A 12,264-nucleotide genomic window follows, 5' to 3' on the forward strand; every position below is an offset into this window, starting at 1 on the left:
GGAAGAAATATGTTTTTGCCACTGACCATGAAATCAGTTGTTAGCAATTTTTTTTTTTTGGATGTGTCTTAGGCATAGCAACTAAAAAGGCTCATCCTTGGGACATTTTAACAGATAATTCTCTTTGCCAGTATAAATCTCTAGCAGACTTAGTTGTTGGAAAAAACAGTAAGCTGAGTGAGGAGGTTGCTTCAGATCTTCAGATGCCTGCCCCAATAGTGTCATGAAGAGAGGTGATGAGAAAATAATACCTGGGTGCAACTGGCTCACCTTTTCAAGATGAAGAATGATTTAGAGAACTCTTGTTTTGTGGTCTGCAGCTGCAGGCAACTTCCAGGTCTGCTCTGAAGAGAGTGGGTGCATGGAGAACCAGCCCCTTTAAGCAGTCTGAGGGTGTGCTCAGGCTGGGAGGACATGGGAGCACTTGGGTCTGGCCCCCAATGCCTCCCTGCACGGCTGCCAGGGCGAGGGATGTGTACAGACCTTTTCTTCCCTGCCACCAGCCAAAGGGCAGTCAAGGTCCTGGGAAGGCTCTGTTGTTCCTGGTCTGGGACACGGCGGATGACCCCGGGACCTGCTGTAGAGTGGCCCACATGCCAGGTTAGGTGCAGCCTTGGGAGAGGTTGGCTGGAGCCTGCTGTGCACCAGGGATGTCCTCACAGCTAGGGGAAGGGGAGGGCCAGGAAGTCCTATCACGCACTTTGGTCTTTATGCTTCAGCTTCAGGTAAGTCTTGCACTCTGTACATCGGTTTCCAGAGGTTGTTTCCCTTCTGCCACAACATCAGTTATTCAGATAAGTGGCCAAGCTGGATGGGTGGTAACTAGGACAAGCTTGTATATTTATCACTGTGCTCAGATCATAATCCTTTAGGAAGGGAAACTCTACAATATCAATATTTCTACAATATCAACATTGTGTATCAGCATCCGTTAGCTATTCCAGAGGATTTCCAGCCTCATGCAAAACAAATGCCAAGCTGTGCTGAGAACAGCAAAGGAAACATCTACCAAGGTACACTACTGCTGTAGATGGCTGCTTATTGCAGTCTGAATGTTGCATTTTCAAGACAGAAAATATGGATAACTCCTGATCTGAGCAGCTAATGTGTCTGACACCACATGTGTGGATTTCTTAGGACTGAAGATAACATTGGGAATGGTTCAGATTGTATGGGCTTGACTTAGGCTGTTCCAGAAGCCCTCCTCCACAGCACTGCATGCCATGTTCCAGGGGCGGGGCAGGGAGACAAGTATATTGTTCAGGAGAGTCTAGTAATTTCACCCACCTTAGTAATTCGCTAATAATCTTTGCCAAAAGAAGATGAGAGCACCTGGTATGCGAGCGGGATGCTGGAGGGAACAGAACTAGGTGCAAGGTCCAGGGACATTTTCTTTCTCTGCATTTGTTGCCCAATCAGTTGAGCTGGCAGTGTAGCTTTCTGCAGGCCATTTTGGAAGCCGACAGAAGCCCCAGTTCAGGACAAGTGTTTAAGGGATCATGGGCTAATTTTTGTGCAAGCCCACAAGATACATTTTGCAGTAGTGACAAGGTGTTGGTAACTTTCGCCATGGGGAAGTCCTGGGACGCCATAGGCTTCAGAACAACTGGAGCATGCTGGCTGTTCCCATCACAGGCAGAAGTGTGGAAAGATATGTCACGTGAGGGAAATTTCTAGAGGTAAGCTCCAACAAGGTCTGGAAAGTAGCCCATGAGCATGGGTGGAAACACTTGTTGCAATGCAATGTGCTAGATGAGCAGTGAACATCTAACCCCAGTGAAACTGGGGAAGAGAAGCACCAGAGCAGAGCAGCCCCTTAGATACTTCCATCCCATGAGCCTTTTATCACTTTCCCATCTGCCTTCCTGATACTCCTCAGCTGATACCGCTGTTGCCTTCTGGTGACAGGCAATGGGAAGAGAGAGGAACTAGGGGGAGACATGGGAAGTTGCTTAATTTGGTAAGACCCACCTTGGGCCTTTGGGCTTGGGAAGATGATGCGTTTGCTGGCAGTCTGCATACTAGGGAATATGCTCTGAAAGGGACCTGCCACCACGAGCGCTGCTTAGCAGGGCCAGCTCAGCTGACCTCTGTGGCACTGAGCTTGCTTGTAATACATTTGGGTTTTCTCCATGCTGGTCTAATCACTGGGATTGTTGGAAAACTATCATAACTTTTTTTTTAATGGAAATTGTTTTTCTGACAAAATTAATGTCTTTGTGGAAATTATTTTGCTTTCTTCAGAAATGGCTATTTTACACAGAAAAGTTTGGAAACTGAAAATATTTGCTAGCAAGCCAAAGATTTCCCACTGTTTTTTGAAACTAACAGAAGTTAGAAAAGAAGAGGAGAGAGAAACTGAAATCTGCTCTATGCCTGGATTTGGGTTTCACTTAAATTTGGTATTGGACAAGACTACCTTACATTTAGCCAAATTCAAGGAGACTGTGGTAAAAAACCACCACAGCTCTCAAGTACTAGGTTGAGGTTTTTGCTGTCATTACACCTACCGTCTGCTTCCTGGTGTGTACTTGACACATGAGATCATTTCACCACACTATTAACCTGGCAGTGTTGACAAACCATGATTACAAACCATGAGACAGGATGAAAAAATCCCAAGAAAGGCTTGGAATCACAATGATTTGGAAAAAAACTTTCAGGGTTTGGATTCTTTTTGCATGGACTGTAGTGTACAAGTTTTAAAGTCAGTTCAGAGAGCAATGGCAAGATTTATTTTTGTAGTATATGAAGACACTTAAGCAGGTGTTCAGTGAGAGACATCTGGTGAAAAATGGAGTGTTTCTGCTCTTCTGTCTGTGAGGAGGATACCCCTAATGCCCTCTTTGCCACAAAGAAAATACAAGAAACTTGCGTGCAAACTCTCATGCTAAGTTCATTCTCTTCTGTGGGAAATCTTGGTGCTTCTGTACATCTGCAATGAGTTAAAGCACAGATCCAGGTGCTACTGACACCAAGATGGTTTTGCTACCTCCTTCAGGGTTTGTTTGCTTTGATTTAGAGACACTCTTGTTAAGTAAAACTGCCAACCTGCATAAGGGAACACAGTTACTTGCAGAAGTCTGGTCCCCAACCAGGCTGATGGGATGTTTGCAAAGGGAAGTTTTTGTGAGGGTGAGAGGAAGGTAAAATTAAAACATTGCATGCTCAGAACAACTGTAAGAAAAGGAAAACCTCTGGAGGAGAGACTTGATTTGAGGAAAGGAAATTAAAGATACAAGAATTGGATGATATTACAAATTTCTCCAGGGGAGAAATTCTTCACTCTGTCTACTCAGAGATTTCACAGCAGCTTTCAAAAAAACCCCCAGGTACCTCAGAAAATGGTGCTGGTGATTTAGTACTCCTGTGGACAAGCTCCGGCAGATTTAACTGCTGTGATTTAAAACATGGCTGTCCCAGATGTTTGCCTTGCTTGTCAGCTGGAAATTACTGCCTTTTAGAGGACTATGTGACATGTGCTAGTGTCTCAGGGCTCAAGTTTACAGGCTAGAGAAGAAAACTGCCTTTACAGGCTTTAAAGCTAACATAACGGACTATGTACTAAGACGGTTGCGGCATCAGTTTGTGGCCAGTGCTGCCATCCGTTGTAAGGGTGTGGGTAATCTCTGCTGAAAGTGGGGAATGGGGCAGGGGGCAACAGCTTAGAACACTGCAGCTAAATCTGCCAGAGCTGTCTGTCAAAATCCCCCCATCCGAGGTGTCGGTGCCTCACAGTCAAGGTTTTGTGGTGCAGGCATTGGACAACACCGGCCTTCTGCTGGAGTGAAGGCGTTTCGCCCTGAGCCTCCAGAGGCTGCGCAGTACAGAGTGCACAACAGCACTGGCAGGTCGTCAGATTTGGGTCACTTGGCTGTGAATTTAGCCATACTTTTAAGGTGGGTTTCAGCTGATTGAACGTACACACCTACATCTCTGCTCATCATTTAGGGCTCCCTTTTAGAGTCAGTGAAGGCTGTCTCTAAAGGCCCAATTCATGTCCTCTCAGAGCAGACATCTAAAGTAGGTCAGATGAATCATGGTCTTAAAATGCCTATTTCTCTTCATTAGCTCTAAAGGAAAGCTAGGATTTTAGATGGATTTTCAGAATGGCTGGATGGTCGCACTCAAAGATTTGCAGTCAATGGCCCAATGTCCAAGTGGAGACCAGTGATGAGTGGTGTTCCTCAGGGGTCAGTATTGGGACTGGCACTGTTTAACATCTTTGTCGGCGACATGGACAGTGGGATTGAGTGCGCCCTCAGCAAGTTTGCTGACAACACCAAGCTGTGTGGTGTGGTTGACACGCTGGAAGGAAGGGATCACAGAATCACAGAACATTAGGGATTGAAAGGGACCTCGAAAGATCATCTAGTCCAATCCCCGTGCCGGAGCAAGTTTGCCTAGACCATATCACACAGGAACGCGTCCAGGCGGGTTTTGAATGTCTCCAGAGAAGGAGACTCCACAACCTCTCTGGGCAGCCTGTTTCAGTGTTCAGTCACCCTCACCGTAAAGAAATTTTTCCTCATATTTATGTGGAACCTCCTGTGTTCCAGCTTGCACCCATTGCCTCTTGTCCTGTCAAGGGATGTCACTGAGAAGAGCCTGGCTCCATCCTCATGACACTTGCCCTTTACATATTTATAAACATTAATGAGGTCACCCCTCAGTCTCCTCTTCTCTAAGCTAAAGAGACCCAGCTCCCTCAGCCTCTCCTCATAAGGGAGATGTTCCACTCCCTTAATCATCTTCGTGGCTCTGCGCTGGACTCTTTCTAGCAGTTCCCTGTCCTTCTTGAACTGAGGGGCCCAGAACTGGACACAATATTCCAGATGCGGCCTCACCAGGGCAGAGTAGAGGGGGAGGAGAACCTCTCTTGACCTGCTGACCACACCCCTTCTAATACACCCCAGGATGCCATTGGCCTTCTTGGCCACAAGGGCACATTGCTGGCTCATGGTCATCCTGCTGTCCACTAGGACCCCCAAGTCCCTTTCCCCTACGCTGCTCTCCAACAGGTCTGCCCCCAACTTGTACTCATACATGGGGTTGTTCTTGCCCAGATGCAGGGCTCTACACTTGCCCTTGTTATATTTCATTAAATTTCTCCCCGCCCAACTCTCCAGCCTGTCCAGGTCTCTCTGAATGGCTGCGCAGCCTTCTGGTGCGTCAGCCACTCCTCCCAGTTTTGTGTCATCAGCGAACTTGCTGACAGTGCACTCTATTCCCTCATCCAAGTCATTAATGAATATATTGAATAGTACTAGTCTCAGTACCGACCCTTGAGGGACTCCGCTAGACACAGGCCTCCAACTGGACTCTGTCCCATTGACCACCACTCTCTGGCTTCTTTCCTTCAGCCAGTTCACAATCCACCTCACTACCCGATCATCCAGACCACACTTCCTCAGTTTAGCTGCGAGGATGCTGTGGGAGACCGTGTCAAATGCTTTACTGAAATCGAGATAGACCACATCCACAGCTTTACCATCATCTATCCACCGGGTTACATCCTCATAAAAGGCTATCAAGTGGGTTAAGCATGACTTCCCCTTGGTGAAGCCATGTTGACTGCCCCTAATGATCCCCTTATCCTTGATGTGCCTAGAGACAGCACCAAGGACAAGTTGTTCCATCACCTTTCCGGGGATGGAGCTGAGGCTGACCGGTCTATAGTTACCCAGGTCCTCCTTCTTGCCCTTTTTGAAGACTGGAGTGACATTCGCTTTCCTCCAGTCCTCAGGCACCTCTCCCATTGCCCACGACTTTGCAAAGATGATGGAGAGTGGCCTAGCAATGACTTCCGCCAGCTCCCTCAGCACCCGCGGGTGCATCCCATCAGGGCCCATGGATTTATGGATGTCCAGGTTGCTTAATTGGTCCCTGACCCAGCCCTCATCTACCAAGACAGATTCCTCCTCTATCCTGACTTCTTCTGGGGCCTCAGGGGTCTGGGGCTCCTCAGGACAGCCTCCAGCACTATAGACAGAGGCAAAGAAGGCGTTCAGTAACTCCGCCTTCTTTTTATCCTCTGTCTTCAGGACCCCCACCTCATTCATCAGGCCCCCACCTCATTCATCAATGATGCCATCCAGAGGGACCTTGACAGGCTTGAGAGGTGGGCCTGTGCAAACTGCATGAAGTTCAATAAGGCCAAGTGCAAGGTCCTGCATGTGGGTCAGAGCAATCCCAAGCACAAATACAGGCTGCGTGGAGAATGGATTGAGAGCAGCCCTGAGGAGAAAGACTTGGGGGTGATGGTTGAGAAGCTCAACATGAGCCGGCAATGTGCACTTGCAGCCCAGAAGGCCAACCGCATCCTGGGCTGCATCAAAAGAAGCATGGCCAGCAGGTCGAGGGAGGTGATTCTGCCCCTCTACTCCACTATTCTGAGACCCCACCTGGAGTACTGCATCCAGCTCTGGGGCCCCCAGCATAAAAAGGACATGGAGCTGTTAGAGCGAGTCCAGAGGAGGGCCACGAAGATGATCAGGGGACTGGAGGACCTCTCTTATGAAGAGAGGCTGAGAAAGTTGGGGCTGTTCAGCCTGGAGAAGAGAAGGCTCCGGGGAGACCTTCTAGCAGGCTTCCAGTACCTGAAGGGGGCCTACAAGAAAGCTGGAGAGGAACTTTTTACAAAGGCATGTAGTGGTAGGACAATAGCTAACAGTTTTAAACTGAAAGAGGGTAGATTTAGATTAGATATTAGGAATAAATTCTTTACTGTGAGGGTGGTGAGACACTGGAACAGGTTGCCCAGAGAAGCTGTGGATGTCCCCTCCCTGGAAGTGTTCAAGGCCAGGTTGGATGGGGCTTTGAGCAACCTGGTCTAGTGGAAAGGTGTCCCTGCCTGTGGCAGGGGGGGTTGGAACTAGATGATCTTTAAGGTCCCTTCCAACCGAAACCATTCTATGATCCTACGATTCCATGATTCTGTGATTTCTGGCTCTGGTTCTGAAGTTAAATTGGACAAATCCCATGTTTTGTGTCCAATTTTCGAAACATTTTCTTTAATCCTGTGGTTTACATTCTCAGAAACCAATGCTGAATTTGCATGCCAAGACAGATTTACCAGCAGTGTGTTTTCACTGTTTGTAGCAATATTTATGCTAATAATAATTAAAAGTGTTATACTTGTCCAAAATAATAAATAATAATGAAGTATTTTCTGTGATGAATAATTGATGTGAACAATTTAAAAACTGCTTAGCAAGTGGAAGAAAAAATCAAGATATAAGAACATTTCGTTGAATTACTTATAAAAATTTAAATTTTTGAAGGAGAAAAAAATGTGATTCCACTTATAAGGTATGCTGTAAACAGAAAAAGTAATATTGTGTGTCATAGGTTTGACTTTACTGTGCACTATTATCCACTGAGGATGACTGTAGTTGAATAACGATGAAGTGATTTCTGTAGCTAGCTCTGTTTATGCAGAACTTAGGGATGTAGGTGCTATTTAAATGGAAAATAGTATTGTAATGACTAAAAGCTCTGGTGTGTCTCTGTGTTGTGTAAGCTGTTTCTGATCTGTATTTGAAGTTGTGTGCTGTTTATCTGGAGATCCAGGTTGATGTTAAAACATGTTCCCTTGTTGCTGGAGAATTTTCTGCTTGCTTCCAAAAAAGATTTGCACCTAAGGAGGTTAAAGTAATCAAAGATTTCTTGCGTATTCCTGGCACCTAGCAAGGCTGTATAGACCCTATAGGAATCCCCTGATCTTGGGGTGTTTTATTTGGGCAATTTCGTTTAGCTTGATGATGCCATTCATATCAAAATGGTGCTTAAGAAGTAAGTGGCTCTAGATGGTAAATAATATTATGGTAAATAATATTATTTGCTACACCAGGCCAAAGCTAGCACATTGTCTCTGTAGGTATGTCTGAGCTACTAGCTGAAGCAAGAGCTCAAGAGACAATTAATGTCCATCAAACTCTTGACCTATGTGTTCTCTAGGTACTTTCTACTGTACTCTGGCTGCATATCAGCATAAGGGCATCTACAGTATAACTCAGGGGAGCATGATTCTTGGTCAGCAGACTACACTCTCAGCTCTGAGCATGCCTTGCACTTCCAAATGAAATGAAGGAGAGCTTGGGCTCACAATAAAGCAATTTTTTCAGGGCTTGAACCTTCCCTCTGAAGCTCTCTAGAGTTCACAGCTCCAGGTATTCATGCTTCATTACTAATGTAGGCATAATCAATATGACTTCAATCTTGGGATATAGTGGTACGTATCTTATAATGGAGGCTTTAGGAACATCACGTGTTGATTTCCTGGCTGCCCATACAGTAGTGGGGAAAATCTCAGCAAAGAAAATGGAATGCAATTGTTCAATTCGTAAGAAAAACAATGTTTCTTTCTTTTTCATTCTGTTCTCTGTGTTGCTAATTCAGCTTTTCTACTCATCGTGCTTCTACTATAAACAGCAGAAATTATAACTAGCCTCTTTACAACTGTAAAAAGTGCCAACCTTATTGATGTATGTGACACAAAAAACTGCTGCAAGGTGAGATCTGGCCAAACAGAAAATAATTCTTTGAGGAGAAGGTGTGCATGCACTGGAGAGAGGCTGTGGAGGACACCCCACAGGAAAAATTCAAAAGGTGGGGAGACCCCGGAACATGCATTTTCACAAGCTACAAGAGAAATATTTATGGACCTATAATTTGAAAATAAGGTCTCATTCATCATGGATGAGGACTGCAAAAGCATTTCCAGAAGTGACAAAGCCTGGGAACTGCCACTGCAACCACCAGTTGAAGAGAGAGAGCATAAGCCAATGTTTCCTTCAGTTCTTTGGGGTCAGCTTGCAAATTCAAGTAGACCATCTCATCCCTTAATAAGCACAGAGGAAACTGCACTGTTCTGGATGTTGGCTAGGGTGTTCACTTCTAATAGGTCTCTTAGCAGGAACTTTTCCTGGTCTCCCACCATGTCATGGGAGAAATTTGGTTTTAAATGAAATGGGTAGAAGATGTAATTTGGTTTTATATGTGTACACAGACCTACACACACACATGCACACATACACACACAAATATACATACATATCTATCTCTATATTTGTATGTGCACATACACATTTATACATATACACATACATATACATATATATATATATATATATATATATACAGCATGAAATGAATCCCTGACTCGGGCAGAGCTCCCTGCCCCACCTAAATCCTAATGGACAAAGGGATCTGTGCTAGCCTCCCCCTGCTCTGTCCTAACCCTGCAAAGACTGCTGTGCAACATGGCAATGCAGATGGGTCAGGCAGGGCTTGGGGGAGATTGAACCACGCAGTTCCAGAGACTGCAGCATTTCTTTCAAATGGTGACTTTCCCCACCACTGTATGCATGGAGGTAATAATCTCATCACTTACCAATTCCATGAATTTCCCACCTAATATCTCAACACAGTCTATGCCTGTAGTCCCTTTAGGTTGCAAAGATAGGATAAGGTGCATTTTGAAATAAAAGCAGTGTGCCTGTTTGAAGACTCTGAGTGCAAATTTTTTTAATCTTATGAACTTTTTGTAGATTTGAAGTTACTAGCTATGCTGTCATCTTACCTCATGCTCCTACCAGAAAAAGCCAGAGCCAGCTGAGTGCCTAAATTTGAGTAGCATTGTCGCTAAGACTATTAATGCCTGAAGAAATTCTGCTTGCATCAAGAAAAGGGATGGCTACATCCCAGGTAAGGGTCACCTTTCTCCAGTCTGTTAGCAGACAGGTAGGGTTTTGTAACATAAGACATTTCCAGGCTGGAACAAAGACAGGGGAAATCACATCAGGAACTGAAGATGCTCTGACTAAGCAAAGACTTCAGGACCAGCCCAGGGGACAAGTGTCTAGTTATTTGGCAATATACCATGATCCAAAGGGGAAATCATGCCCAAAGAGTGACATTACAGAGTGCGGTCCTGTAGCCCTGAAAGAAGCCCCAGTTCTGAGGAATGGGTCTGGAAACTGGATCTTGCCCTCATTGTGGCTTCACCCCAGTCTTTGCCTCTCTGGTGCTGTCAGAAAACAAGTGCGATCAAACCAGAACCCGCTTTTGTGAACCCTGTGTCTATTTAGTCTGTGAGGTATAAATACACATGGACCAGGACACCAACAGTCTGAGATAAAGTATGCCTGTGGGCTACCAACATGCTGTGGGGTCTCAGAGGCTGTCCTTTCAGAAAGGGTGATGGAAGGCAGGGATGTCCGCCCCCACAGGAAGGGCGTCAGTCTCATCGGCCCCATTAAGGTGCTCTGTGCAACCTTACCAGCCTCCAGGAAGATCAGGCTACAGCTCATCTGTCAAGGCAGAGGTTTATCTAACACAACATGACCAAAATATGTGCAACCAATACCAGACTGTTCAAACAATTAGCCTATACAGTCAGCAGGTCTCTTGGTCAAAGGACCAAATGGCCAAAGCTTGGATAGCCATGGGTGACTAGGGACTAAGGGAGTTCTGTCTTGTACGCTCCTTCTTACTATGGTTGAATTTAAAGCTCTTAGCTAATGCTTCTTCGCTTATAACCCCTATTACTGCATATTTGGATACATATGCTGATTCCTTTTAGAGGTGGAATTGCTGACACGTTTGCTAATACTGCTAAAAATATGATTCAACGTAAGATGTGGCAACTTAGCCACTAAACTCAAGCAATACTAAAGGGGAAAAATTGTTTTCCCATTCCTCATTTTACATGTTAATCATCGAAACCAATATTTATACCACATTCTCCATTTACACATTTTTTTTTCCCACAACATTTTTTATGCTGAAATTTCAAAGACTAAGACACAAATGTAATTTCCAGTCAGACCAAAGTGTCAGCTTGCATCTAGCACAAGGGGCCAAACCAGGAGCCGGAAAGGCATTCAGCAGGGAGAGCCCTGGAAGGGGCAGGCCTTTTCCTCATCCATATTTCATCAGCAGTTGTACGCTGGCGTGTGCCCAGGTTGCCTTCACAGATTCCCTGCTGGCAGGGTTTGTGGATGACGTTCAGCTACTGTTTGTACCTTTTAACATAACTGATTACTTTTAAAGATATTGACAAAGAAACCTAAATATGATTTCAGAGCTCTTGCATATATTATGGATCGGGATTAGAAGGAAATCCAGTCGCTTAGGCTCAGCTGAGTTAGGATCAGAATTAGCCCAGGATTAGCAACTTGGTATCTCCAAATACACAAATGCATTTCTGCTCTAGTAGACAAATGGAAAAAAAAAAACAATTTTTGTTTACCTGGTTTAGACTTTTGCATGGAAGTTGTACTTGCACTTGCACACAAATGAGCAAATATTCAGGGATGGAGAAAGGATTTTGTGAGTGTAAATTATACTAATTTAGGAAAGAAAAAAGGGCCAATGGCGATGATCTGTGAGAAGAGAATTTTTGCAAACAGACCCAGAGAAAAGAGGCGGAGGTCCTCCTGACAAAATGTTGCCATTTGTTCACTGGTAGGTTAGCGATGTTTGGTTTAGACTGAGCAATTGCTTAAAAATAGAAGGGCACTGCTCAGACACGAAACCCCTCGTGTGACTGTGACTCAGTGAAATTGGTTGAACCAGGGGGGTAAGGAGATGATCCCATGCAGTGCTGCCATTTCCATGCCACGGAGACAACACAGTGAAGCACTTTCCAGTGGGAAGCGCAGCTCCCCAGACATGTGGTTTCAATATCCGTAGGGTATGCGGCAAGAACTGCTGTGCAGCAGACATTCGGCACTCCGTTTCTTGCATACCGTCATGGGCTTGGCAGATAAGAGGGGTGGTTTTGCACAGCGTACAGCGTCCAGGGAGGCGTGCGGCAAAGTTGCCTGCAAACAACTTGCTCAGGAGCGGTGCAGATCCATGTGCGTTCATATCTCTGTGAGTTTTCTTTGCAAATCCCCTGCAGGCAGAGTTTGCTCAACTAGTTGAACTGGCTCTTTCTGTCCTGTTTTTTTGGCAAACTAAGAATTTCCTTCCTGATAAAAACAGACGGCGGGCGCCCCGATTGGGCGCTGCGTTGGAGAGGATGTGACATCAGGCACATCTCTCGCTTCGCCGGATCGCTGGCTGCCTCCCAGGGCAGCCAGGGAGCTGTTTCGTTAAACCCTAACGCAGGTACTCGCGTTTCTGCACAAAGTGCTGCCAGCACCACGACCCAGTCTGCTGCAAGGTCTGTTCAACTCATGCACGCAGAGTCTGCTTAACAGATCACTCCCACTGCCGGGGGCTCGACGGGTACGATGGAATTTGAACTCTGGAGAC

Source organism: Nyctibius grandis, chromosome 2, assembly GCF_013368605.1.
Source record: "Nyctibius grandis isolate bNycGra1 chromosome 2, bNycGra1.pri, whole genome shotgun sequence".
NCBI classification, from domain to species: domain Eukaryota; kingdom Metazoa; phylum Chordata; class Aves; order Nyctibiiformes; family Nyctibiidae; genus Nyctibius; species Nyctibius grandis.